Below are 14,570 nucleotides of genomic sequence, written 5' to 3'. Positions count from 1 at the left end.
TTTAGTTCTTCAACTTCAATTTTCAAAGGAATTTTATTACTCAAGTTATTGGACTTGTGTTGAAGTTCCATTTTGAACTTATTCATTTGAAGTGCATAGGGTAGTCTTATCCTGAAGGATTTCTACCTTCTTTTAGAGTGACTTGACCTTGATATTGGATTTGGCTAATTTCAAAGCAAATTACAAATGACAGTTATAACTTATTAACTAAGGGAGAGACTACCTCATTATTGGTCTTGTCAGGAAAGTATATATAGATCTATGGCCTATCTCAAACTTTGGTTCAAATTTGGACTCAAACTCAAGTTCAGATTCGGTCTTACCTGCTTGTTCTATTACCGGTTGTGTTAGGAGGTTGAATTGAGCTTATTCTTCCACTTTTGACTCCTCCGATGATGATTCTATTAGTGTTGTAGGAACTAGTTTTTTGATAATTGTAAAAGGTTTAAAATTTAGGCTTATTTTTATTTAATGAAAGTTTACTGAGTGTGCAGGTAGGTTAACTAGAATGTCCAAGTGATACTTGATAAAGGAAAAGCTCTAGTGAATATTAGGAAAAGGAAAAGCCCAGCAGGTCAGTTGGATCAGATATTAGGTAGAAGGCTTGGCAAATTAAAGTCACAAGGAAGGAAGTAGAGATGGGTTTGGAGGACCGAACGTCTAGCAGGTCAATGGGGCTAGAGGACATGACATTTGAGGAAGCACTAGACGTCGGATGACTGGATGCTGAGTAGAAAATCCAAACAGGATGAGTTTTTCCAACCCAAGGTGGCTGATATAAGAGGATTCAAAGATTTTTATGAATGTTTTTTAATAATTTTTTTTATTTTTTTGGCAATTTTTGGGTATTATTTTATTTTAGGTATTTTTGATATTTAAAGTATTTTCAAAATATATATCTTTTTATAATTATATATTTTGAGTCCGTTTAGGAATTTAAGATTATGTGTCTATTAATAATATTTTCTTTTTTTATATATTTTTTCTGTGTTTAGAAGATAGAAATTGGAGTTTGTAAATTAGAATTTCTTTCCTTTTTTATGGGTATTATAATTTAGAGTCTATATAAACATCTAATTAGCTATTTGAGGAATTAATGCACTATTCATAATAAAAGTTTCCCTTTAGTGGTTTCTTTTTTGGACCGTCTCCCTAATTTTGTCTTCTCGTTAGCCCAATTGATAATTACTATTCTGCCCCGCATTAATTAGTTCAACTTCGGATAGATTTGGAGTTGATTAAGGATAAAATAGATTTGATCGGTTTAAAATGAATTATGGTATTTTCTTGAAGAAACCTTCTCTTTCCTTTTTTTTTCTCCCTTTCCTCCCCACATACACTAGAGTCGTTGCTATGTTATACACCACCATTGTGCCATCACTTATCCCTCTCTTTTATTTTCCCTTCATCTTCTTTTCCATTTCCTCCTTATTATCTTCACCAATGGCAATAAACCTAGAGTTTTTTTCCCAAGCACAAAAGCTCTCTTTTCTTCTCCTTTATCTTCTCACACAAGCATGAAATGCAACATCACATGTTGCCCTCTTCCAACTGCAAGCGTAGCCCTCCGCCCTCGTATCTTCATCAATTTCTCATATTTTCACAATGTGTATTTTTTTGATAGACTTTGCCATTGTTTACTTCAACAATTATTAATTACGAAGTAATATATGATAATTATTTGGGTTATAAAATTGATGAAGTAAATATCATTTTAGACTATGTAGGTTAAAAAATACAAGCCTCACTTCTAATTTTAAGTAACATTTTACTTCATAATATTTTTGTCATAAGATAGTAAGTCACAAAAAAAATTATATAATTTCTAAGTGCTAAAGTAATAAGTTTGAACCAGTTAAAATACTAAGTCTATGGCGAGGAGAATGAGGAGAGGAAATGTTTATTTTATAAAAATAAAAGAGAAAGAAAGAATGACATGGATTTAAAAAAGTTGTATTTAAAAAAAAAGTTATGTAGACTCACTAAGAGGACTGTATTTAAAAAAAAAAAGTTATGCAGACTCACTAAGAGGACTGTCTACAATGTTCTGTAGTAAAATGTTCATTAAAAATTTTGTATATAGTATTATTTCTAAAAGTGTATAGTATATATAAATTGTTTCCGATTATTAAATAACTAATATATATAACAAAATTATATACTCGATAAATATTACATTCTTTCTATATATATGACAATACTTAATTGAAAAGTAGATAAAAATTGTAAGCTTTCTAAAAGTGTATGACCACTTTGCTACTAATTATAGGATCGATTATGTTATTTGTTATATTTTCTTTTAATTTTATTCTCCTATTTTCACTTCTCGCAAAAATATATATACTCATCTTGCACCACTTTTATTGTCACGCCCCGGAGGAGTCTCTGTCCGAAAAAATTTCGGCAGCATCTCCCTAGTACGGCGGACAATCTGAAACTTTTCTACAGCATCGTATACCTTAGCCACATGCGGCTGGAATAATAACAATAATAAAACAATCACCACGCAGTTAATATCAATTTCAGCCTCTGGCTGACACAACCACGCAGTTAAGTAGTAAACAAATAGAACAGTACTACGATGACTCGAAAACAATCCTACTCAACTACACTCGTAAAGCTCAAATCCGACAAACTCACCTCTTCTACCGTCCAGGCAGGCATGGAGTAAAACATATCCAAACCATAACAAAGTCCATCAATGATAAGAATCCATACAAGATCCATAAGTAAAACAATCCAAAACATAACAAGTTCAAAACATAGTCTAGTAAAGAAGAAAACCAAAAGATCCAAAAGCCCTCATGGTCTGCAGGGGACTAGCAACTGGAACTCTCTCCTGACAGCATCAACCTGAAAATAATAACGGAGGCGGGGGTGAGTCCAACGCTCAATGGGTAACAACAGATATGCAAAGTAGGGAAATAACATCTAGCACTAATCATGCGTACAGTCTCCTGATATAAAAGGATGAAATGCAACTGAAGTAACAGGAGAAAAATTGTACTAACCAGAACCTGGGTATAAGGACAAACAGTCCGAAAGGTATAGAAATCCTGTATGCATGTCAAACATAGGCATCCAAACAATATGCAGCACATAAATGCAGCAAACACAATCACAAGAAATAAATGCATCAATGTGTATGATGCCAATGCAGTCATGGTCACCCCTGACGCCAGTCAGCCATCTCACACCCAATAGTGGGACCGAGTGGGTAGGGCTGTGACAACCGTGCACTCTACATCACTACTCCTGATGAGTGACCGAGTGGACGGGATGCTGTTGGAGTACACACATACTCCTACCCCAAATCATAAATGGGGGAGCGCAATACTCTCATCTCCCGATACACAATGACGGGAAGGGATCTCGACGTGCTACCACACTGCAATCACACTACCCATGAGCGGACCAATGGAGCACCGAACAAGCAAACTGACGTGCTACCACGCTGTGTCACGCTACCCATGAGTGTCACAACGGAGCACCGAACAGTGATGAAACTGGCAATGTGCTCGACAATAATGGAGCAATTTATCACACAACATGCAATCATGTGAATGGTGCATAACACTAAGCATGGAAATATACTGAACCAGTCTATATACATATATGATGTGCATCATAGTCATTAAATCATATCAAGGGTACATAGATCAGATAGGGTAACACACCTAGGTCCTGAACATGGTGAAGCATGGTTATATCACTACCCTAATCATGTATAATTAGGAAAGCAATAACATGAGATGCAAAACAAGCAATCAACCAAGCATGTAACAGGTAGCGGGTAGTGACTAACCGAAACAAAATGAGAAACATAATTTTTGCTATTTGTTAAATTCACTACTATGCATATCAAAGACATAAAGTAAAAAGTACTCACCTCCAATCGAAAAGGTCCAATCCCATAATCGAGATACTCGTCTCGAACCTGAGTCCTGTAATACATCGTACAGTTTAGCTAAAAACAAAATAGCTAAACTAAAATCCTAATCTGATTAGGAAATTATGTTTTAACTCCATTTAATTTAATTATCTTATCCTTTCCTAGTTCAAATCCTGAGCATGCTGCAACAAATGAGAAATTCTTCCATTCCTTACCTCACTTCACCACTGCTGCGGAAACTAGGTGCTGCTGAAGGGAATTTCTATCAGAACCAAGAAAAGATCCCACAGAACAAAACCTTGCCTCACAGACCTAATCAAGTTGCTGTCCACCAACCGGATCAAGAAGAAGAAGTCAGAATTCAACAAAACAACCTATCACCAACTAATATCCAGCAACAACTAGACACCTTACCTCTTTTCCTCTAATCCCGTGACCTCCATCCGTAGCACAGCAAAGAAGATGCAAGATCTGATCAGGAGGAAAAGGAATGGAGTGGTCCGACACTCCCCTTAATCCAAACAAGAAGGATTAACACAGTAATCTAGTGAAATCCATAAACCAACTAGGGAATCCGGAAGTGAATCAAAAGGGAAGAAAGGTTTCGGTTGCTCACCCTCGAAGCCCTAAGGCATCTTCACGTCGGCATCGGCTATGGCGCGAGCTCGACTAAGGGGGAGAGGAAAGAATTGGGACAGAGGCTCTAGGGCAAAGGGAAAGTGCAGTGGTGGAGATCGAGCATCGCCGGCTGTGGGCGACAACAATGGCGCTAGGCGGCAGCGTCGGGATCGCTCCGCGAGGGGCGGCTATCAGCAGAGGAGAGTGGTGCGATCGGAGAAGAGGAAACTTGGCGCCGGTTGAGAAAAGAAATGGAGAAAAGCGGTTAGGGCACGCGTGAGGATGAAGAAGAGGGCGCGCTGGTTCGACGAGGAAGGAAAACGAAGAATTAAAAGAAAAGTAAAGAAATAAGAAATAAATAAATAAATATTTCCTCGCTTAAATAGGGTAGCCTAAACAGGCTTTCCCGGAACCCTGTTTTTATCCCCGTAAACTCGTCCATCCGAGCTCCGAAAAATTCTCGAAAAATCTCTAAAAATTTCGGAAAATTCCCTTATCATTATTCTCCATTTTTCGGTAATTTACATTCTCCGCCACTAATAAAAATTTGGTCCCCAAATTTCGTTATCTACCATCAGCAAGTACTAACAACAGATATAAAGTATAAATGCTGAACGGTAAATTAAATCACATACCTCAAGTGAAATGATGGGGGTATCTAGCTCGGATAGTATCCTCGAGCTCCCTGGTAGCCTCCTCGTCGGATAGATACTGCCATTCAACTTTAACCAGACGGATTGTCTTGTTCCGCAACCGACACTCTTTCCGGTCCTGCATCCGTACCGGAATCTCCTCATAAGTGACGTCAGGCTGAACAGAAACTGAGATATCTATCAGTACATGTGTCGGGTCGGGTATGTATCTCCTCAGTATAGACACATGGAATACGTCATGAACTCCTGCCAGGAACGGTGGTGGTGTCAACCGATTAGCTACTGCTCCAATCCTTTCCGAGATCTGGAAAGGTCTAAGGTATCGGGGAGCTAGCTTACCTCTGAAGTCAAATCTCTTCACTCCTTTCGTGGGTGAAACTCGCAGAAATACATGGTCTCCAATAGAGAACTCCAGGAGTATGCATCTCCAATCATCATAACTCTTCTGGCGCTCCTACGTCTCTGACATCCTCCGTCTGATAATACGGACCAACTCTGCCTCCTGCTGAGCTCTATGAGGTCCCAACAACTGGGCCTCCCCAACCCATCCTAGAGGGTGGGTGTTCGACAAGGTCTACCATACAATACCTCAAACGGTGCCATTTGGATAGCCGAAAGAAAGCTGTTGATGTAGGCGAACTCTACCAATGGCAAATAGTCATCCCAACTGCCTCCAAAATCCAATAGATATCACCTCAGCATGTCCTCTAAAGTCTGAATGATCCGCTCTGACTGTCCATCTGTTTGCGGATGAAAACTGTACTAAATCAAAGCTGAGTGCCCAAGGCCTGCCGCAGACTCTGCCAGAAACGAGACGTGAACCGAGGGTCTCTATCCGAAATAATACTCAATGGGCCACCACGCTTCCGTTGCGCAACTCTGATGATTTCTCGGCAATACTACTCTGCCAATCGATCCAGGAAACAAATCTTCTGGATCATTAAGAAATACGCGGATTTGGTTAATCGATCAACGATTACTCAAATCGCGTCATGGCCTCGTCGTGTCCTAGGCAAATCCACTTTAAAGTCCATGGTATTGTGTTCCCATCTCCACTCAGGAATAGGAATCCGCTGAAATAATCCTGCAAATACTGATCAGCAGCCTAGGGCTCTCGTATTCTCGTCCTGATCAACGACTGAGCAACCATGGTAACCAGAGTACTCTGCTCTGTCTGTCCTTACCCCTCAAGGCCCAAATCGGGGAAACCTTAAATCAAGTCTGTAACCACAACTCGGTGGCAAGCTAAATTCATCTGCACTTCCTGCTAAGCGCATCGGTAACCACATTAGCTCTCCTCGGGTGATAGCTAATGGTACAATCATAATCCTTCAGGAACTCCATCCATCTCCTCTGTCGGAGATTTAAGTTCCTTCTAAGTAAACAGATATTTGAGACTCTTATGGTCAGTGAGAATCTCAAATGTAACGCCATATAAATAATGTCGCCAAATCTTCATGGCAAAAATAATGGCGACTTGCTCTAGATCATGTACAGGGTAGTTCTTCTCATGCTCCTTCAACCAACGAGAAGCATAGGAGACTACCATATCGTACTGCATCAGAACAGCGCTCAAACCCTGAATAGATGCATCGATGTAGAGGACATATCCGTCCTCTCCAGAAGGTAAAACCAAAATCAGAGCCGACACTAGTCTCCGCTTCAACTCCTAAAAGCTGGTCTTGTCATCCTCAGTCCAAGTGAACTTCACGCCTTTCCAGGCCAAGCGTGTCAGTAGCATAGCAATCCGTGAGAAACCCTCAACGTATCTTCAGAAATATCGAGCCAAACAAAGGAAGTTGAGAGAGCCTCTTCTATAGACTCTGTCTACTCCCAACGGTAACAACCTCGATCTCCTGTGGAACCACGGTATACTTCTACTGGTGACAATGTGTCTCAAACATCTCACAGAAGACAACTAAAATACGCACTACTGATCTTCACATCTAGACGTTTCCATCGAAACATCTCTAGAACTATGCAAAGATGATGTGCGTGACTCACCATGGATCCGAAATAGATCACAACACCGTCAACAAAGACAATGGAAACCGATCCAAACATCCTGGGAATACCAAAATCTTCAAGTCTCTGAAAACCTCTAAGGCTTCCCAAACCCTAATGGTAAAATCATGACACATAATGTCCGTATCACAGACATTTATAACCATAAGATCCCTGACAATAAGTCTGAAATATGATCACCAGCGATATAAATCATCTAAGCATAGATCCTCCAGTGTGAGGGAAACGCTCCATCACAGAAAATACCACATATGTGGGAGCAACGCTCTACCACAAGAAATCCTCAATATGTAGGAGTAACACTCCACTACAAATAATCCATAACATGTATCTGCAATAGATATGGGAGCAATGCTCCGCTACAAGAAATCTGAAATATATATATGTGGGAGCTCCGCTCCACCACAAACGATCCATAAGTGTCCAAGGCACCTAACTATCCAACTAGAGGCTGCACGAGATCACTCAACCACATATCACTGTGGGCAGCCAAAGGTATAAACAACCTAGTAAACAAATCAAATTCATAGTCAACTCTATCATCATCCTAGTGGGTTGGTCACCCACTAATAGGAAAATTAGTTAACAGGGTTATACAACCAATAACATAATGTAGACACTCAGCATTCTACATTCAACATAGGTAGAATCATCATGATGCTACCCACCATACACCTCGCACATTTGCTCACACAACATATGTATGATCGACATAATCCTCCAATCTGTACACACCACACATACTCACAACATAGGTATAATTCATCGTGATACCTCCAACAATGCATACCGAACCCGTGTGCATATATCAACATAGGTATAATCAACAATACACCTCAACAACACTCACATGACATATATACACCTATGCGAAGAGTATAATCAACGTAATAATTCCAACAAATCATAATCGACACGAGTATACTCTCAGAACAATTATAAAATAAACAAGATACCTCAAATATTACACCGAACACATCTGCACATATCACAACTCAGATTAAATCAATAAGATACATCCAATAAAACACTCAAACATATGTGCACATTCCACAACATAGTTTTTAATTAACAAATACCTTGAATAAACAATCAGACATGTATGCCTAACCACTCGGGTATAATCTACTAGAAACCCACAAAAATCATATGTATAAATGTGTACGACCCAAAAGAAAAAGTCAGAATTCAAGAACATCAAGACACTATCATTTTTATCCTCAAAAAATATCAGCCCACATAATATCAGATGAATCAGTCTCTACTCCCCATGAGAGCAAGTTAGCATTCAAAATATCAAATCATTATTTATCCACATAGTCCAATATCAGAGGAAGCAAATATCAATTTTATCATCCTGTTAACTAACCACAACTAACCAAATTTATTAAAATCTCATAGGCACACTCAACCGTAAACTCTCTAGCACCTGATTTATCATCTGATCACCAACAATAATCATCAAACCTGTGAATATCATACATGATACTCACTATGTCACCATCAACGATAACCCAAATAATACATCATCAAAATAGTTATCCACTAATAGATCATCAAACAACCACATAACATTTACTCTCAAAAATCATTAGAAATCAACACATCACAATATCTGATCTCACAATATCCCTCAACCTCAAACCATTCTCAACAATGATCAAACATGATAACTCCCCAATGACCAATTTTCATCATATCGGGTACCCTAATATCCAAAAGATATGAGTATAGAAGCTCTACTAGCTAAGTCAACAGAAATATGTAGGTATCATCCACTACCCAGCTAACAATAGCAGAGGCTGGTATGTGCCTCCATCTCCTACTAATAATAACAGAAGCTAAAACTACTGATGGTATGATATGAAAAATCACCAGAGACTATAATCCTTAATCTCTATTAAGGTCAACAATGCTCAATGACTAACCCAACACATGTAATATGTGTTACAACAACCAGACAGGTACAAAACAAAGAATGCTAATACATGTCATAAACTATAAAATTAAAAATCATACCTATATGCCGTCTGGAGATGTTCCATCGTTGTCTCGTCCCCAACTTCTGACATCAAAATTTTGAACATGAAAATCACCGAAAATCCATATAAATCCGAAACGGAAGTCCAAAACAAAACCATAACGGAAATCTGTATAAACCAAAATATATATCCAAAAATCTAGAACACCAAAAGCAGGTATCATAACCTGCCCTGATACCACTAAACTGTCACGCCCCGGAGGAGTCTTTGTCCGAAGAAATTTCGGCAGCATCTCCCCTGTACGGCAGACAATCTGAAACTTTTCTAGAGCATCATATACCTCTACCACATGCGGTTGGAATAATAACAATAATAAAATAATCACCAAGTAGTTAATATCAAATTCAGCCTCTGGCTGACACAACCACGCAGTTAAGTAGTAAACAAATAGAACAGTACTACGATGACTCGAAAACAACCCTACTCAACTACACTCATAAAGCTCAAATCCGACAAACTCACCTCTTCTGCCGTCCAGGCAGGCATGGATTAAAACATATCCAAACCATAACAAAGTCCATCAATGATAAGAATCCATACAAGATCCATAAGTAAAACAATCCAAAACATAACAAGTTCAAAACATAGTCTAGTAAAGAAGAAAACCAAAAGATCCAAAAGCCCTCATGGTCTGCAGGGGACTAGCAACTGGAACTCTCTCCTGACAGCATCAACCTGAAAATAATAACGGAGGCGGGGGTGAGTCCAACGCTCAGCGGGTAACAACTGATATGCAAAGTAGGGAAATAACATCTAGCACTAATCATGCGTACAGTCTCCTGATATAAAAGGATGAAATGTAACTGAAGTAACAGGAGAAAAACTGTACTAACCAGGACCTGGGTATAAGGACAAATAGTCCGAGAGGTATAGAAATCCTGTATGCATGTCAAACATAGGCATCCAAATAATATGCAGCACATAAATGCAGCAAACATAATCACAAGAAATAAATGCATCAATGTGTATGATGCCAATGCAGTCATGGTCACCCCTGACGCCAGTTAGCCATCTCACACCCAATAGTGGGACCGAGTGGGTAGAACTGTGACAACCGTGCACTCTACATCACTACTCCTGATGAGTGACCGAGTGGACGGGATGCTGTCGGAGTACTCCTACCCCAAATCATAAATGAGGGAGCGCAATGCTCTCATCTCCCTGTACACAATGACGGGAAGGGATCTCGACGTGCTACCACGCTGCAATCACACTACCCATGAGCGGACCAACGGAGCACCGAACGAGCAAATTGACGTGCTACCACACTGTGTCAAACTACCCATGAGCGTCACAACGGAGCACCGAACAGTGATGAAACTGGCAATGTGCTCGACAATAATAGAGCAATTTGTCACACAGCATGCAATCATGCGAATGGTGCATGACACTAAGCATGGTAATATACTGAACCAGTCTATATACATATATGATGTGCATCGTAGTCAATAAATCATATCAAGGGTACATAGATCAGATAGGGTAACACACCTAGGTCCTGAACATGGTGAAGCATGGTTATATCACTACCCTAATCATGTATAATCAGGAAAGCAATAACATGAGACGCAAACACAAGCAATCAACCAAGCATGTAACAGGTAGCGGGTAGTGACTAACCGAAACAAAATGAGAAACATAATTTTTGCTATTTGTTAAATTCACTACTATGCATATCAAAGACATAAAGTCAAAAGTACCCCCCTCCAATCGAAAAGGTCCAATCCGATAATCGAGATACTCGTCTCGAACCAGAGTCCTGTAATACATCGTACAGTTTAGCTAAAAACAAAATAGCTAAACAAAAATCCTAATCTGATTAGGAAACTATGTTTTAACTCCATTTAATTTAATTATCTTATCCTTTCCTAATTCAAATCCTGAGCATGCTGTTACAAATGAGAAATTCTTCCATTCCTTACCTCACTTCACCGCTGCTGCAGAAACTAGGTGCTGCTGAAGGGAATTTCTGTCGGAACCAAGAAAAGATCCCACAGAACAAATCCTTGCCTCACAGACCTAATCAAGTTACTGCCCACCAACCGGATCAAGAAGAAGAAGTCAGAATTCAACAAAACAACCTATCACCAACTAATATCCAGCAACAACTAGACACCTTACCTCTTTTCCTCTAATCCCGTGACCTCCATCCGTAGCACAGCAAAGAAGATGCAAGATCTGATCAGGAGGAAAAGGAATGGAGTAGTTCGACACTCCCCTTAATCCAAACAAGAAGGATTAACACAGTAATCTAGTGAAATCCATAAACCAACTAGGGAATCCGGAAGTGAATCAAGAGGGAATAAAGGTTTTGGTTGCTCACCCTCGAAGCCCTAAGGCATCTTCACGTCGGCATCAGCTATGGCGCGAGCTCGACTAAGGGGGAGAGAAAAGAATTGGGACAGAGGCTCTAGGGCAAAGGGAAAGTGCAGTGGTGGAGATCGAGCGTCGCCGGTTGTGGGCGACAACAGCGGCGCTAGGCGGCGGCGTCGGGATCACTCCGCGAGGGGCGGCTATCAGCAGAGGAGAGTGGTGCGATCGGAGAAGAGGAAACTCGGCGCCGGTTGAGAAAAGAAATGGAGAAAAGTGGTTAGGGCACGCACGAGGATGAAGAAGAGGGCGCGCGGGTTCGGCGAGGAAGGAAAACGAAGAATTAAAAGAAAAGTAAAGAAATAAGAAATAAATAAATAAATATTTCCTCGCTTAAATAGGGTAGCCTAAACAGGCTTTCCCAGAACCCCGTTTTTATCCCCGTAAACTCGTCCATACGAGCTCCGAAAAATTCTCGAAAAATTTCTAAAAATTTCGGAAAATTTCATTATCATTATTCGCCATTTTTCGGTATTTTACATTTATAATTACACAATCAATACAAAATACAAAAAACATAAAAGCTATTTAGTACTACATAATGTCTCGAGATTTAATTCTTTGTGTATTTCTTTTGTTTACAACTATATGCTTTGCAAGTAAGTAAACACCATTTAAATATTCCATGCAAATTTTATTAAATTTATTTGTTACATATTGTTCATATATCCTAATGTTGACTATTATTTTTTAGTTAAAATTATAGATCGCTTTGATGCTATCAATTGTTGTTCGGAATATAAAAAGTGGGGTGATAGACAACAAACAAGTTGTCGAGGTGCTAGTGATACTAGTGCGTGCAGCACTTGGTGTTCAAATTCATGTAGAGGAGGGGAATGTAAAGTACGAAATGGACACCAAATTTGTCATTGTTATTGTTAATCATAGTCTTAAGATGGAGAATAAATTTTATTATCCATCTTGATTGGTGAAATAAAATTTGATACTATATGTATTTTTATTTATTTAAATTGTATACAAATTATAAAAATAATGTATATGTTGAAGAAAATGTTATATATGTGTAGAAATTGTTGGATCAAAAAGCGCTAGAGGGGGGGGGGGTGAATAGCGCTCCTGGCTTTCACTTATCGTAATCGAAAAATCAACGAGTTAAACGCAGCGGAATATGTAAACAATCACAGAAAGACCCATGTGTTTTTACTTGGTTTGGAGCCTTGGGTGACTCCTACTCCAAGGTTCGCGCTCGTTGAGCATTTATTTTGGGCAATTCACTATAAGATCGCAAAGTTACAAATATGTATTACAAAACAATAACAATAAAGTTATACCGTCAACAGAAATACTTGGGAATTGATTGATGAAGCTGCTGGTCGAGGATCCCTTATAAAGCCCACTAAGGGTGTCTTCAACCTCCTTGAAGGAACCCTCATTCGCGGCGTGTAAAATCCAGCAATTAAATAATAAGTGTTATTTTACAAATAATCTTATTTGATTTTCTGAGAATTTTTTGGAACTCGTATGACGTAAGTTGAGGGGATAAATTATTGGGCCAGAGGAAAGCCTGTTTAAGCTACCCAATTTAAACGAGGAAATGTTTTATTTCCTTAAATATTTTTCTTTTCATTTTCTAAAACCTTCCCATGCCCTAACCTTAAATGCTGAAACTTTCTTTTCCCCTATCCTTCGCTATCTTTCCCCGATGCTGACGCCGCCATTGCCAGGAAGCCAATCGCGCCAGCGTCGTTTAACCCACCACTAGCTGAGCTTCTCTTCTCCTCCATCGACAGAGCTCATCCAGTAGATGTTGTTCCTATCGAATCACCGACCGAGGCCCCTCTCCAACTGATCCTCCACCTCTGCATCCTGATCTCGCTGCAACGCCCAATCGATTTTCCCTGTTGCCCCTTCCTCTTGATCCGAGTCATCACCTCTGCACAGCTTGATCTTGGTCGAGAGCAAAGATTCAAACCCTAGCGCCGTTGGGTAGGTGCCATCATCCTCGATCCATCGCCATTGGCCAGTTCTCCCTTAGCGATGATCCTGACTAGAGGTCGATAGATGTGCTGGCTGGCCGTAGGCTACACCTTCCCCAGCCTTGGTTTTGATTTCCACAATGGTCGGATGCGATTTGATGAAGCTAGATCTTCACCATGGGTGATTGTGGTCTCCGCCGGCAGTCAGATCAAGCATCGCCTGAATCTCAACACAGTGGACTTGTCGATCGCCATGAGCTGTCGCCGGAAGAGCTAGGTACAGTTGGATTAGGTACAACCTAATGTTGATCGGATTTATTAGTGATTGATCCATACTTAGTTGTTAATTTTGAGTCGATTTGGAGTGTTGGAACTGTTGGTTGGTTCTAGGAAGATCATACCAGTTCCACTGTACAAAAATTTTGTACAAGTGTCGAACCTTTCCTAAACAACCTATTGTGTTCTTTAGAAATTAAATCAGGAATCACAAATGGAATTTAACATTATTGATTCCAAATTTAACTTATCTGTTGTTAATAGTTCAGACTTGGATCGCAAGCAGAACTTAGCACTATTGATCCAAATCAACCTATGTTACAAATTCAATTAAATATCTATTTCGGAAATCGGCTCCCAGGTCAAACATGGCGAGGTACATGACCTTCTTGAGTATGTGAGCATCCACCACTGGCATGACAAAGCCTTTTAACGAAATTAAATATTTAATTTCCTAAAATAACATTAGGTTTAACCAAAAGGAATAATAGAATCACAAATTCAAAAAACAAAAAAAATACAAACTTGAATCACAAATTCGAAACTCTAGAATTATATGCCTCTTGTGTTTAGAATTCATACAAAGGAAAAAAACTAGCATGATGCGGAAAATAATTACTAGTTATACTTTTTCTTTGTATGCTAATGACCTCGAGATCTTCTGTCGTATTCCTCGCCTTCTCTTGGACGTTGTGTGGGCGACGATCCTCCAAGATGAACACCACACAAGAACTCCTCCTCCTTCTCTAAGTTTCGG

Source organism: Zingiber officinale, chromosome 1A, assembly GCF_018446385.1.
Source record: "Zingiber officinale cultivar Zhangliang chromosome 1A, Zo_v1.1, whole genome shotgun sequence".
Lineage (NCBI taxonomy): Eukaryota > Viridiplantae > Streptophyta > Magnoliopsida > Zingiberales > Zingiberaceae > Zingiber > Zingiber officinale.
Note: the sequence above shows the minus strand (reverse complement) of the source record.